The sequence below is a fragment of the Eumetopias jubatus genome, unplaced genomic scaffold (assembly GCF_037043125.1).
Source record: "Eumetopias jubatus isolate StellerSeaLion01/CBP00866 unplaced genomic scaffold, mEumJub1_p1.0 scaffold_9, whole genome shotgun sequence".
Classification (NCBI taxonomy): domain Eukaryota; kingdom Metazoa; phylum Chordata; class Mammalia; order Carnivora; family Otariidae; genus Eumetopias; species Eumetopias jubatus.
The window spans coordinates 46,341,347-46,356,557 of record NW_028274815.1 but is presented as its reverse complement, the minus strand read 5'-3'; the positions used below and the strand labels follow the sequence as shown (position 1 = coordinate 46,356,557).

Sequence of the window (15,211 nt, the reverse complement as noted above, 5' to 3'; positions counted from 1 at the left end):
TTTTTTTTGGTGAAGAGCAAAATGCAAAGCCCATAGAAACATTCAAAGAAAACATTTTTCCTACTTGAAACATTATGATTTAAGCTCTACTCTAAAATTTTGTAAAATTGTATCATCTAGCAAGTTAGCTAGCAAGCAAGCATTAGTCTCAAACAAAAGGTAGACTTTGAAAAAACAAACATTTAAAAAAGTACTTAGTCGAGGCAGTTGTGTGCCAGTTGCCAAGATGTTGTTCCTCAAGCACCAGCCAGAGTGCCTAGCCACGTTGCACGCTCGCCTGGACCCAGCCCAGTGCAATGTATCTTGAAAGCCAGGAAGGTGCAGGCCCAGCGGTTGGCCATAGATACCAGCTTCAAGGAAAGTACTTGCTTCAGTCAACTCCAGAGCTCACTGAAGACCCTGCCTTGGTTCATTGGACCTATACAAGATCAGCAAGTACCTATCTCAATTTCAGACCCATTCTCAAGACCTCGCTCTTAGGACTTCTGCTTGGAATTGGGGCCCTCCTTTTCTAGTATTAGGTTTTCAAAACTGACAGAGATAGTAAAGAAAAACTTATCCAGGAAAGAAAATTAGTTGAACATTTAACATTTCATATTAAGTCTAGCAATGATGACTTTAAGTATTCTTGTTTAAATGAATCTAAGAATCATTAAAAAAATTAAAAAATTTAAAAAGCACTTGGTCATTGCCTTAATTTTCCTTCTTTACTAAATATAGATAAAATCTTCTTGGAGTAAGCTCAGAGACCTTAGTGTTTCTCAGTAATGGACATTAAGTGTCTTTCTTATCTGTTCCACATGCATGGAAACAAATGTTGCATGGCAATGACCTTTATTATGCAGTTGATATTAAAGTCCCTTAGCAATTACCAACAATCTTAGCCTTAGACACACAGAGGTCAAAGGTGGTACATAATAATTCTTTATTTTTTCCCTAGAATCACTTTTCCAAGTGCAAGCGTTCCACCCTGTACAGGTCCTGGAAGACCCTCCTCCCTGACGTCTCTTTCTCTCTCTTGAGCATGTTACTTCAGCTTTTAACTGAATGCCTTTCCTGCTGGGTCTGTACTGATTCCACACTCACCTTCTTTAGGTACTCTGTTCCTTCTTTATTTTTCCTCCCCCATCCTTGGAGCATGGGGTTTGGGGAGCAGACAAGCAGAGAAAGTATTTTAGGTTCTATGTATGGCCAATTACAGTCCAGAATTAGAGAAAGGCCTCTGAATAACCCATGAGTACCTTTAATTCTAGGATTGAAAACAATTCTCAGAGGCTAAAAAGAATTTTAGGTGTTAAAAAGGGACAAAATTAGGGATGGCTTATGCCACCCCAATGATGATGTCACCTTAAAACATTTTATATTTTAAAAATATATATAATTATGAGCCCCAAATCATTAATTTAAAAATATAAAAATTATACAATGTAGAGATAACATGAGAAAATATATATCTTACTGGAACAATATAAGGATACTCCTTCATAATTTGACAAATCAAGTAGAAAAATTAATAAAACAAGATGAAAGACATACTTAATGGAATTAAAATATCTTTATAGAATGCAAAATATTTTTCTAATATAGCATAAAAATATTTAAATACTCTTTCACCTGCAATTATCTGTTTATCTTAATACATAATCAAACTGTGGAGAGCTAGGGCTTTGTTCATTTCATCTTTGTTTTATACTTCTAGATTTTTAATGGGGGTTGATTGTAAATTAATAAATTATAGAATATATTGTACAACTGTGATAGCCAGTTCGGAGGTAAGGTGGGAATAGTGGAAAGTGAAAGAGAAAGAGGAAAGAAAAAAGAAAGGTTAAAAAATAATTTATATGTAAGCCATATTTTTGCATTGTATTGGATGATTTCAGAACACCATCTAAGTATTATTTAGAAACAGTGATTTAAACATCCCAAAGGCATTTATATGCAAATGAATCCATGATAGCCAACCATGTACCCAACCTTTCCTGCACCTTCATGTGTGCAACTGTCTTTCCTACTTTTTGACAACAATCTATACAATACTGGAAAGGTTTGGTTCAGGAGTCTTTGTTATGTAGTCTGTGTGGCTTGGCCAGTTATATTCTGTCCTGTAAGTAGTCTCAAGAAGTGCCATGAAAAAATGATGGGTGATTTTGAAGTATTTCTTCTTTCCCATCTGCTCCTGGGAGCTGCTCTTCTTAAAGTCCTATTTTTATGTCATCAAATTGACAGCACCAATCTGCCAAACAATGGATTCACAAACATTTACCTGTCAGCGTCCTTAGCAAAAGATCAAAACAAATCTCACATGTTACAATTAAATGTGCTCAGCTTTTCATAACACGATTTGGCACATGCTTTATCATGAGTGGTCAGTGAAATACCTATATAAATAAGCACATCCAAATTGCTTAAGCACATATTTATGTGTATTCCTAAGGGCATTAAATCCACATTTAAATATCTAACCACCTGTCCAACCCTTGTACCCCTCTTTTGTGTCTCTTCTAATGCATGAGAACTGATCATTATTAAGTACTTAAAATGTATATATAAACCATTTTTGCTGACTGGGGAAGAAAGTGGACAACTCTACTAAGGTATAAAAATGAAAGAAAACAAAAAGTTCTCAAATTGTTTACAGCACACTTGTTTTTAGGAAGAAATTATTTAAAGTTGACTATATTCTTAAAATTTTAAGTCCGATTACTTTTCTGAACAATTTAGTTTTCCTTTGCCTATTTTCCCCAGTGTTATTTGTTAGTCTTGTCTGATGTCAGTTGGCAAAAAGTAATCATTCCCAATTTACAAAAGGGAAACCTAAGAGAAAATACAATTAGTTCAGCTGTTCTCAGAATCCAAACCCGAGTAAAGATCCATGAAAAAGTTTCACAAGTGGAAAGCAAAATATTTTTAAAAGTAATTAGTGGTGAATTTGTCATACAAGCAACTTTATTCCCTCTCTTGATGTGTCTTTTTACTCTGTGATTATCCTTTTTTTACTTTTTCACTGTTAGTATATCCTTTCTCTTGCACGGTGAAGATAATACAGAGCAGGTTCTATTTTAATATTTTAATGACATACTTGAATGAATAATTTGCTAGTCCTGCAATGGTGCCCTTTGCCATCCTTTCTTATTTTATTCCATCTATTGTTTCCTTCCTATCCATACTTCTTTTCCCCACCTATCTTTCGAATCCAATTGCATGGGACTAATTGGCTAGATAACAAATAGCATATGATTGGTGAAGTTCATTAAAAAACTCTGTTCTTTTTATTCTAGCCAGTGTATTTTTCCATGACAAAGGACTTTTTCTACCCTTTAAAGAACCAATCTGAGCTTATATATACACATAGAGTTAATACAGGAAGAAATATTCAAAGTGGCATGAGTATAAATATTTTCATTATATTGTGTGACAATGCATTTTTTGGCATATATAATGGCGATTTATAATATCCACGGAAGTAACTGAACATTTTTAAGAATTTTATTTTATTTTTATTTATTTATTTATTTATTTTAAAGATTTTATTTATTTGAGAGAGAGAATGAGAGAGAGAGAGAGAGCATGAGAGGGGGTTGGGTCAGAGAGAGAAGCAGACTCCCTGCTGAGCAGGGAGCCCGATGCGGGACTTGATCCTGGGACTCCAGGATCATGACCTGAGCCGAAGACAGTCGCTTAACCAACTGAGCCACCCAGGCGCCCCATTTTTAAGAATTTTAAAGTCTAATCAATTTATATGTTGACAATGGAGTCACCAAAATAATAGATTGTTATCTAACATTTCAAAATATTTCTTTTGAATTTTTGGACAAATAAATTGTATTCATTGACAACTACCTGAAATACCATTGAGCTGGGTGAGTCTCTGAATTATGCTCCATTATCTAAAAATAAGCCTGACATTAGATTCTAAGTTCAAAATAGCTGGTGGAATAATTTAAAGGATGTTTTTAAGAGTGTAATACTTGGGGTGAGCAAAGCATAATGTATGGAGAAATTGAATCCTTATGTTCTATACCTGAAACTAATGTAACATTGTGTGCCAACTATATTCAAATTAAAAAAAAATTTTAAAAGATCATGACACTTCAATATATTTAGAATAAAATTACTGTTGTAGTGTAAGCCTGTCTCTTGTTTCTCTGAAAAAAAACAAACAAACAAACAAGCAACAACAATAAAAAACCTTAATGTGACTTGGTCAAGACAACGATATTCTGTGCTTACTGTCCAATATTTTGTGTGTATAATGCTATTATGTCCCTAACAATGAAGAATTTCAATCTAGTACAACATGAACACTTGTTAAATGGGACATTCCCAGTTTACACTATTTTTTACCTGAGGTCCCATCCAGCTTAGAATTGTCTTGGATATTTCAATATGAATTATGCTTTCATGTCAAGTTTATTAATTCTTTGCCTAGTCGTAGACTTCAAAGATTTTCTCTATTTTTTCTAAAAGTTACATATATTTTTAAGTATTACATTTAAGTCCATGATCCTTTTAAAGTTATTGTGTATAATATTATTTTTATGTATTACATGTATAATATGCATATTATACACACATATATACATATAACATTAACAAATAAAACATATACATATATGTATTATATATACATATATACTGCACTTATAAAGTTGAATATAGTCTTAAAATTTTAAGCCCTCCCTATGTAATTTTCTAGATGCTTTCCTTTGCTTTATATTTATCCCATATTACTTATATATATATAGATATAATATATACTATACATCATAATATGTAATATGTAGGATATATTATTATATCACATATCCTATATCATATATGCCTATTGTACTGTTTAGAACTTCCAGTATTATGTTGAATAAGAATCATAAAACTGGACATCCTTGCTTCATTTCCAATCCTAGGAGTAAAGCATTTTACTCTTTCATCTTTAGGTTTGATGCTTTCTGTATATGTTTTGTAAATGTAGTTGTAGTACCTCTTTATTGATAATTTGCCAAAAATGATTTTGCTCTTATAATGGATAGGTATTGGGTTATATCAATTGGTATAACCCATATGATTTTTCTTCTTCAGCCAGTTGATATGATAATTTTTATTGACTGAATTTTTTTAATGCTGAACCAGTCTATTTACATACCTGAAAAAAATCACACATGGTCATAGTGTATAATTATTTTACACACTTTTGGATTAAATTTGCTAATATTTTGTTGAGGATTTTGCATATTGGCTCATGGCCTGTAGTTTTTTGTGTTTTTTTATAAGATTTTATTTATTAATTTGCCAGAGAGAGACAGTGAGAGAGGGAACACAAGCAGGGGGAGTGGGAGAGGGAGAAGCAGGCTTCCCGCTGAGCAGGGAGCCTGATGTGGGGGCTCCATCCCAGGACCCCGGGATCAGGACCCCAGCCAAAGGCAGATGCTTAATGATTGAGGCACCCAGGCGCCCCCTGTAATTTTCTTTTATCTATAGTTTCTTTTTCTGGTTTTAATATCAGGGTAGTACTGGTCTCCTGAATTGAGCAGGGAAGTGTTCTCTTCTTTTATATATTCTGGAAGACATTGTGTAAAATCAGTGTTAATTTGCCTTTAAATATTTGGTAGGATTTCTTTGGTAAAACAATCTGGGGCTAGGGATTAATGTTTAGATATTTTAACTAAAACTTCAATTTATTTAATGGTTAATGAGACTGTTTAGATTGCCTCCATCATGGTTAAAATTTGGTCATGTGTGTTTTTTAACAAACTGAACCATGTAATCAGTATTTTCAAATTTATAAAGTGAATTATTTTTAGGATTACCTTAATATCCTTTTAATGTTATAGGTCTGGAGTGATATTCCCTTTTCATTACCGACATTGCTGTTTTGTGTCTTTTCCCTCTTTAATTTTGTCAATCTTGATAGAGATGTATTAATCTTGATTTTTTTCAGGTGACCAGCTTCTTGTTTTATTGATTTTTATATTTTTCACCTTTTTTCAATTTTATTAATTTTAATTATCATCTTTACTATTTTATGCATTATTTTTGCTTTGGGTTTATTTTGCTCTTATTTTTCTAGTTTCTTGAAGCAGGAAATCAAATTATTTGAGAACTTTCCTTTCCTTATTCTTTTTTTAAAAAAGTATTTTATTTATTTATTTGACAGAGAGAGAGCACACAAGCAGGGGAAGGAGCAGGCAGAAGGAGAGGAAGAAGCAGGCTCCCCCACTGGGCAGGGAGCCTGCTGACACTGGGATCATGACTGCCCAAAACAGCTGAGAGCAGCCCTTTAATGACTGAGCCACCCAGGTGCCACTGTCCTTGTTCATAATACAAATATTCAGTTCTATATATGCTTTTATATTTAATGGTAAGAAAATGGATGCCTTCCATCTAAAATCAGGAACAATGCAAGGATATTTTCTCTCACCACTGCTAAACAACATCATATGAGAAGTCATAACTAATGCAGTAAGACAAAGAAAGGAAATAAAACATATTCATGTTTGGAAAAAAGAAAATAAACTGTCTGTTCACAAGTGACATGATTATATAGGAAATCCCAAATCAACAGAAACTACTGGAACTAGTAAGTAATTATAGCAAGGCCACATGAGAGTTAATATAAAATAGTCAAATGCTTTACTATATACTAACAATGAACAATTGGATTTTGAAATTAAAACATAATATAATTTATATTAGCACCTAAAATATATCTAGATATAAATCTGACATAATATGTACAACATCTATATATGGAAATCTATTAAAATATATAAATTAATGAACATGGATTCCATGTGCATGGATAAGAAGACTCAATATTATATGGATGGCAATATTCTTCTCAAATTCAATCCATATATTAAACAAATTCCCAATTAGGGCACCTGGGTGGCTCAGTTGGTTAAGTGTCTGTCTTTGCCTCAGGTCACAATCCCAGGACCCTAGGATTGAGCCCCATGTCAGACTCCTGCTCAGCAGGGGAGTCTGCTTCTCCCTCTCGCTGCCCCTCCTCCTGCTTGTTTGCTCTCTCACTCTCTCTCTCTCAAGTAAATAAATAAATCTTTAAAAAATAAACAAGTAAACAAATTCCCAAACAAAAAGCTAACAAATGATTTTGACGATACTGACAAAGTGATACTAAAGTCTATATGGAAATGCAAAGACTCAGAATAGCCAACTCTACATCGAAGAACAATTTCAAAGACTAACAATACCCAACTTCAGGACTTACTACAGCGTTGTATTGGCAAAAGAATAGACAAATGCATTAATGGAACAGAATAGAGTGCAGAAATAATAATCCTGCATAAATATAATCAACTCAATTTTGACAAAGAGGCAAAGGCAATTCATTGGAGAAAGGATAATCTTTTCAAAAAATGATCCTAGAATACCACATGCAAAACAATTCAAAAAGAAAAAAAAATAATCTAGACACAGACTTCACACTGTTTACAAAAATTAAGTCAAAATAGGTCTGTCTTCATCAGTTTGGGCTGCCATAATAAAATACCATAAACTGAGTAACTTTAACAACAGAAATTTATTTCTCTCAGTGCTAGAGGCTGGGAAATCCAAGATCAAGGTGCTGGCTAATTTGATTCCTTGTGAGAACTCTCTCCTTGACTTGAAGATAACTTCCTTTTCACTTTGTGCTCACCTGGACTTTCCTGGGTTCATTCTCTTGCATGATCTCTGTCTCTTTTATCTCTCTGTCTCTCCTCTTCCTCTTCTTATAAGGCCACCAATCCTTTTAAATTAAGACTCTACCCTAATGACTTCATTTAACCTTAAAAACTCTATCACTGAATATAGTCACGCTGGTTGATAGGGCTTCAACACATGAATTTGGGTGAGGACAACACAATTCAATCTATAGCATTCCAACTCTGGCCATCTCAAATTCATGTCCTTCTTGTTTGTTAAATGCATTCATTGAATCCCAACAGTCCCAGAAATCTTAACTTGTTCCAGAATCAGTTATAAAATCTAAAGGCAAAAAGTTTCATATAAATATCATCTAAAGCAGTCATGGGTGAAACTAAAGGCAGCATTCATCCTAAGACAAAATTCCTCCCCATCTGTGAACTTGTGAAACCAGACAAGTTAATGCACTCCAAAAGTACAATGGTGGGATAGGCAGAGGATGGACATTCTCATCAAAAAAGGAAGGAAAGAAGTGATGGGTCCCAGGCAAGTCTAAAACCTAGCAAGGCAGATTCCATTACATCTTAAGCATTGAATAAGCTCTGCCCTCCAAAACCACCAAGGCAACAACATCATTCCCATGACTTTAAGTGGAGGTTTTGCCACCATGACTGAGCTGGGCCAGGGTACTGACCCCCCAGGCTCTGCCAAGTGGTCCAACCCCACGGTTCTACCAGGCATTCCTACATTCAAGGCTTTGAATGGAGGCCATCTGATCTGTTGAAATCAAGGCAGTTACCCTGGTGAAATGTGAATTGCCTTTGAACTCATTTTTTTCCTCTTCCTGAAAAATAACAGACTTTTGCAACCAAATAGCACTATCATCCCATCTTACCAAGTCCAAGAAGGCCAACAACTTTCCTTTCCTTTGTCCTATCTCTGTCCCCTTCAGTTCAAACTGGCAATGTATCTGTTCCTATAATACCATAAACTCTATATCAACTGATACTGCAGCCATACCCTTAATGTTTCTTCAGAACATTCTTTCTCATTATTGGCAATGTGAATAGGCCGAAAATTTTCCATATCTTCAAGATCTGGCCCCTTTTTGCTTAATAATTCCTTCTTCAATTAATTTCTCTCCTTTCACATTTTACTACAAGTCAGGTGACTGCATGGCTCAGTCGTTTGGGCGACTGCCTTCGGCTCAGGTCATGGTCTCGGAGTCCCTGGATCAAGTCCTGAGTCAGGCTCCCTGCTCCAGTCTGTTTCTCCCTCTGACCCTCCCCCATCTCGTGGTCTCTCTCTCTCTCTTTCACTCTCTCTCTCTCTCAAATAAATAAAATCTTAAAAAAAACAAAAACAAACAAAAAAACATTTTACTACAAGTCATCAGGCGGAACCATGCTGCTCTTTCAACAATTTACTTAAAATATCTTCAGCTAAATATCCAAATTCATCAAAAGTTCTACCTTCCACAAAACACTAGAACACAGTTCAGTCAAATTCTTTGCCACCTTATAACAAAGATGGCCTTTCTTCCACTCTCCAATAACATGTTCTCAGTTCTATCCGAGATCTCACCAGAATCATCCTTAATATCCTTATTTCTATCATGCACCTTAAAGCTCTTCTAGCCTCTAGCCATTATCTAGTTTTAAAACTGCCTCCACATTTTAAGTATTTTGGTACAGCAGCACCTCACTCCTCAGTGCCAATATCTGTATTAGTGAGCTTGGGCTGCCATAACAAAATATCATGGATTTATTTTCTTATAGTTTTGGAGGTTAAAACTCTGGAATCAGGTTGTCAGTATGTTCAGCTACTTTTGAGAGCTCTCTTCCTGGCTTGCAGATGGACACCTTCTTGCTGTGTCTTCCCATGGTGGAGAGAGGTAGAGAGCAAGCTCTGTGTTGCCTATTCTCGAGAGCCTTGTCCTCGTGACCTCATCTAAACCTAATTATCTCCCAAAAGCCTCTTCTCCAAATAGTATCACACCAGAGTTTAAGGTTTGAACATCTGAATTTTGGAGACACAATTCAGTCATAGCAGCCACTTTAGAAGACAGTTTGGCAGTTTCTTATAAAACTAAACATATTCTTACCATGGAATTCAGCAATTATATTCCTTGGTATTAACCAAAATGAATTGAAAACTTCTGTCCACCCAAAAACCTGCACACAGATGTTTACAGCAGCTGTATGCATAATTGCCAAAATTTTAAAGCAAAGAAAAGACGTCTTTCAATACTTAAATGGATAAATTAATTGTGGTATATCCAGATAATGGAATATTATTCAGCACTAAAAAGAAAGGAGCTATTAAGCCATGGAAAGACATGGATGAAACTGAAGTGCATCTTTCTAAGTGAAAAAAAAAAAAAACAACACTATTAAAAGGCCACATACTGAATGATTCCAACTATATGACATTCTGAAAAAGGCAAAACTATGGAGACAGTAAAAGGTCAGCAGTTGCCAGGGGTTAGGAGCAGGAAGGGATGTGTAGGCAGAACACAGTGGGGTTTTCAGGCAGTGAAACTGTTCTGTGTGATACCATAATGGTGAATACATCATTGTACATTTGTCAAAATCCATAGAATGTACAACAACAAGAGAGAATCCTAATGTAAACTGTGAACTTGGAGTGACAGTGATGGTAGATATAGGCTCATTGATTTTAACAAATGGACCACTCTGGTGTGTCATTTCGATAGTGGGAGGAGGTGTGGGGGACAGGGGTTATATAGAAACTCTCTGCATTTTCTGCTCAATTTTGCTGTGAAACTGCTTCAAAAAATAAAGTGCATTTTTAAAAAAGTTAACTGCAGCATCTAGGAAAGAGGTATTTATTCTAAGTATTTCAACTTTCTGTATGTTTGAACATTTTCATAATAAAACTTTAAGAAAAAAATCTGCCCCAACATTTCCCTTGTCTGTATTTCATATGCTTCATCTTCCTTCCTCCCTTCGGGAATCAACCACTTTCTCTCGTATCAGGGGTTTTTCATAATTCTTGTCTTCAATTTTCACATAGTTCAACCTCACATTCATTCCTGTGTTGTGTTTAGGCTTTGTTTCCAGGAAAGAGGAAGAAAGAAGCTCAAGTTTAGTTTCTCATGTTTTCAAGAAATAAAAGTTTTTTTATTTGGTTTATTATTACTACTACTATGCTGAATTGTTTATTGTCCACTTGACACCATCAACCATCAGATTCCTCTTGCTCTTTCAAAAATGTTGCCCAGATCCAGTCTGTTACGTTATTCTTATTTCTTTTATTATTTCAAATATTCACCAATAGTGATTCTCCAAGAACTAGAGGGATAAAATTCATTTGGACTTACAGATTTTAACCATTCTTGTTTACAACTATGTTTCCACTTCAAATGTCATTTCTAGTTTATGGTAGCTTATGAAATCAAACCTTATCATTTGTTAGTATCATGATTTGCAGAGTATACTCCTCAATCTTTCTTTAGTGAGTCCATTTTTGGTTCTCAAAGTTTTATTAATAATGTATACATGCACTGTGGTCTTGTGTGAAAATCTAAAGATCCTGTAGCTAAATTCAGCACTGTTACAAAATGTCGTAAATCATCCTATATCTTCCTAATAATTAAATGCTTCTTCTGGATTTTCCAAGGACTTTACTTTATCACTAACATATATAAAGTGATGATAATAGCAACATGTAGTGCATTGGCTATTGGGGAAATTTAAAAGAATATCAGGTATAAAGCATATAAAACTCTGTGTGTAAGGGCTAAAAAATTATTATTTTTTTAAATCAGCATTTACCATTATAAATTTGTTTTTCTTTAACTCTAATAGATATACTTTATGGAACATAGAGAAAAATGAAGTCGTTACATCGATACAGATCTCCATGAATCTATCTCCATGTATCTATGCCCTTTCTTAAATTCAGATAAATTATCTGAATAAGAACGTTGAACCAATCTTCTTTTAAATATTGCAGAGAATTTTCTAGAATCCACTTTCAAAATCACATTTAAAATTGTAGTTAAAGTTATATCATCTTTCAGGTTAAAAGCAGGGGTTTCAATTAAAGCTCTAACTAGATTATAGGTATGGAAAATGTTGGGCTAAGCCTGACAAGCATGCTTTAAGGGTCTCTTTCCCAATGCAATTGTTATTTTATTTTCATCATTAACAAAAAAGTTCACCTAGTTTTCCAAGAACGGATTAATAAAAAAATCAAACTGTTGAAAGATTTAATCCTGAGAAAATGTATTACATTGGTTAAAAAATATATGTTTGTCCTTTTAAATAAGAATCAAACAGATATTAGTGAAAGGTATAATAAACAAGGAAGGTCAAATATGATCTCTGCCAATTCTGCTAAAATCCCTCAAACAAATGACACATTGATGTCACAGAGGAATGACTGTCAAGTGGGTAAGCATGATATTTATGTTTATTGTATCAGAGTTGCAAGCCAGAAATAAGATTTTCAAAAACAACATTTTAAAGTTGCACATTTCATGCTCTCTAAATATTCAGATATTTTTTCTGTGGTGTTTTCCTATGGCCAGATAATCCCCAGTCTGGTGCCCTTCCAGTATTCTCAGACCCCCACACTGTTAAAGGCCATTGCATAAGACTGGAAGCAAGAGAACAGATCACTGGCCAGATGGTGGAGAACAGTTAATTGACCCACTTGAGAAGATGGTCAGTAACTCAGACTATGGATTCGTCAAGGGAAATGAATAATAAATTACACCTGTTTTAATTAATTCAAAAATGAAATGTTTTCTCAATTGCTTATTTCAAACAATATAATAAGTTTTTAAGGTACTAGGCATTTTTAAAATAGTAATCCCTTAGTTCTGATGACAATTTTATGGTTTAGCAATCCTTGTATTTTCATCTTACAGATGAAGAATCTGAGGCACTGGATAATTAAGAAATTCACCCAGAGTCATTTAAAATATAACGAAGTTAGCCAAGAATTCAAAAGTACGTAAATTTTCTCCAAAGTCCTTAAATAACTACACTACATTTCTGCATGGAATCCTAGAATACATCAAACTACATTTATAATTTTAAAAGTAAAATAATAAAATAATATAAAAACACAATTTGGAAAACATAAAATGTTTAAAAAAAAGGACAATCAGCTGTTAACCCTCCCATTTAAAGGAAAAGTATTTTTTTAAGATTTTATTTTCATTTATTTATTTGAGAAAGAGAGTGTGTGCACAAATTGGGAGAGGGGCAGGGGTTGGGAAGAGGAAGAGGGAAAGAATCTTAAGCAAACTCCATACCGATCCAGAAGCCCGACCTGGGGTTTGATCTCATGACCCTGAGATCATGACTTGAGCTGAAACCGAGTCAACCCTGAGATCGTGGCTTGAGCCAAAACCAAGAGTCAGATGCCCAACCAACTGAACCACCCAAGCACCCCTAAAGGAATAGTATTTAAATTGTGGGCAGATTTAACAGGGTTGTAATCATTTCTATATAGTCTACATTTTAATCTGTTTTTCTTTTATTAAAAAAATTTGGTTTTTCTTTTAATATTATATTGCAGGCATTAGTTCCAATCAGTAAAGAACTTGGTAGTTGTAACTCTTGTTTTTATAACTGGAAAAAAAGAAGAGTAACATAAATATCAATGACTTCTCTTGGACCCATCAGAGAATTAAAGTCATAGGGCAAACTGCTGTTCTGAAATCCGGAGACACAGGGGAACACAGAGAACCACAGCTGAGATCAACTTACCCGGAACAGAATTTGCTGGAGCCATAAACTGTTAAGATACTTAAGGGACAGTTTTGACAAATGGCCAGAGGCCAAGTAGGGAGTAGGCTGAGTATAAGAAATTTCTGAGGGTCACAATTGTTGCGTTCCCTCACACTTTTGAGGTTCTAGCACCTCCAGTAGGTCCTCATGGTGAAGAGCCAAGAAAAATCACCTTGTATTTCTTGCAGGAGCAAGGGAAAAGATACCATTTTGAAATATGCCCAAAGCAATCCCTATAACAAAAGCTTACTCTCGAGGAGAAAAGACTTTACCAGATCATTACTGTATCTGGGAACAACAATTACCCATTCCATCCAACTGGCCTTTCTGTCTCACCTAATAGGGAAAGAAATCTAAGACACATTTGTGAAGGTCATAGCCAAGGGACACAAGACCACTAAAAGACTGAAATTTAATTGTAAGATTATAGACCACCCTCCCCTGCTCCCTCTCCACCCCCCCCACATAACCACCACATTAACAGGCTCCAGTATAATAAATGTGGATTACAGCAGATAGAGCTGGAAGGTTCAGACTCCATTTAAGAAGATCTTAGGGAAACAACAAGGGAGACAAAAATAAAAGATGCTAGAGGAATTTGAAATGCCTGTCACCTACAGCTATAGCAAAAATGAAACACAATCTGACTTAAACCAGATTAGCATAAAACCTCACAGTAAAGGCCTATTTGCATCAATTCCTGTTATCTCATACAATATGCCAGTCTTCAACAAACAATTACAAGATGTTTTAAGAGATAAGATGATCTAATAGTCTGAAGAGACAAAGCAAGCATCAAAACCTTATTCAGATGTAATATAGAAATTGGAATTACCAGAGAATTTTTTACAGGTAAAAGCAGACAACATGCAAAGACAAATGGTTACTGTAAGTTGAGTGATGGAAACTCTAAAAGGAAATACTAGAAATCAAAAACACTGATAAATATGAAGAATATCTTTGATTCATCAGGAGAATGGGCATAGTAAAGAATGAGTCAGTGAGCTTCAGGTAATCAATAGAAATTTCCTAAAGTGAAATGCAAAAAGAACTTTTAAAAATGTAAAATAAATAAATAAATAAACCCAAACAGAATATTCAAGAACTTGTGATGATTTCAAAAGGTGTAAAACATCCATGTAATTGGAATACCTGAAGAAGAAAGAGAATAGAGCAGACAAAATATTCAAGCTAATATTGGTTCAGAACTTTATTAATTTAATTATGGACACCAAGCTACAAATCTAGAAATCCCAGAGAACACAAAACAAGATAGAATCTACACCCAGGTATATCAATACTTAAACTGCAGAAAACCAAAGTCAAATGGAGAAAATCTTGAAAGCAACTGGGGTTCCGGGGGGGGAGATATTATATATTGCAAGTACTCTCTCATCTATAATGGTCTTTCTAAAATAAGATTTTGAATGGCTACATAATGTTTCATCATTGGTCTATACTTCAGTATATAGAACCATTTTAAGTTTATAAGACACTGAGTTTTCCCATTTTTATAATGTACGTGGTGTTTAAGAAAATATCTTGCATGTGCAATGTTTTACATATTTCTGATTTTTTTACAAATATAAATACCAAGAATTAGAATGGCTGAAATCTGCAGAGTTTACATCATTGAAAAATGTTGAGTAATTACTCTCTAAAAAGACTGCAATTACACTCTAATTAACTGTATATACCAAAGTGAACTCTATGATTTCTTTGTAATCTTAGTAAATCTAGGAGATACAACATAGGGGTTACTAACGTTATTCCTAATAGGAATTGATGTTTAATAAGTGCTAGTC

The 15,211-nt window shown here is 34.5% G+C and overlaps 1 pseudogene; it reads left to right on the top strand.

Moving 5' to 3' along the window:
- Positions 1 to 226: 226 nt before the first annotated feature.
- Positions 227 to 656, top strand: LOC148163529 (NADH dehydrogenase [ubiquinone] 1 beta subcomplex subunit 4 pseudogene; annotated as a pseudogene).
- Positions 657 to 15,211: the final 14,555 nt, after the last annotated feature.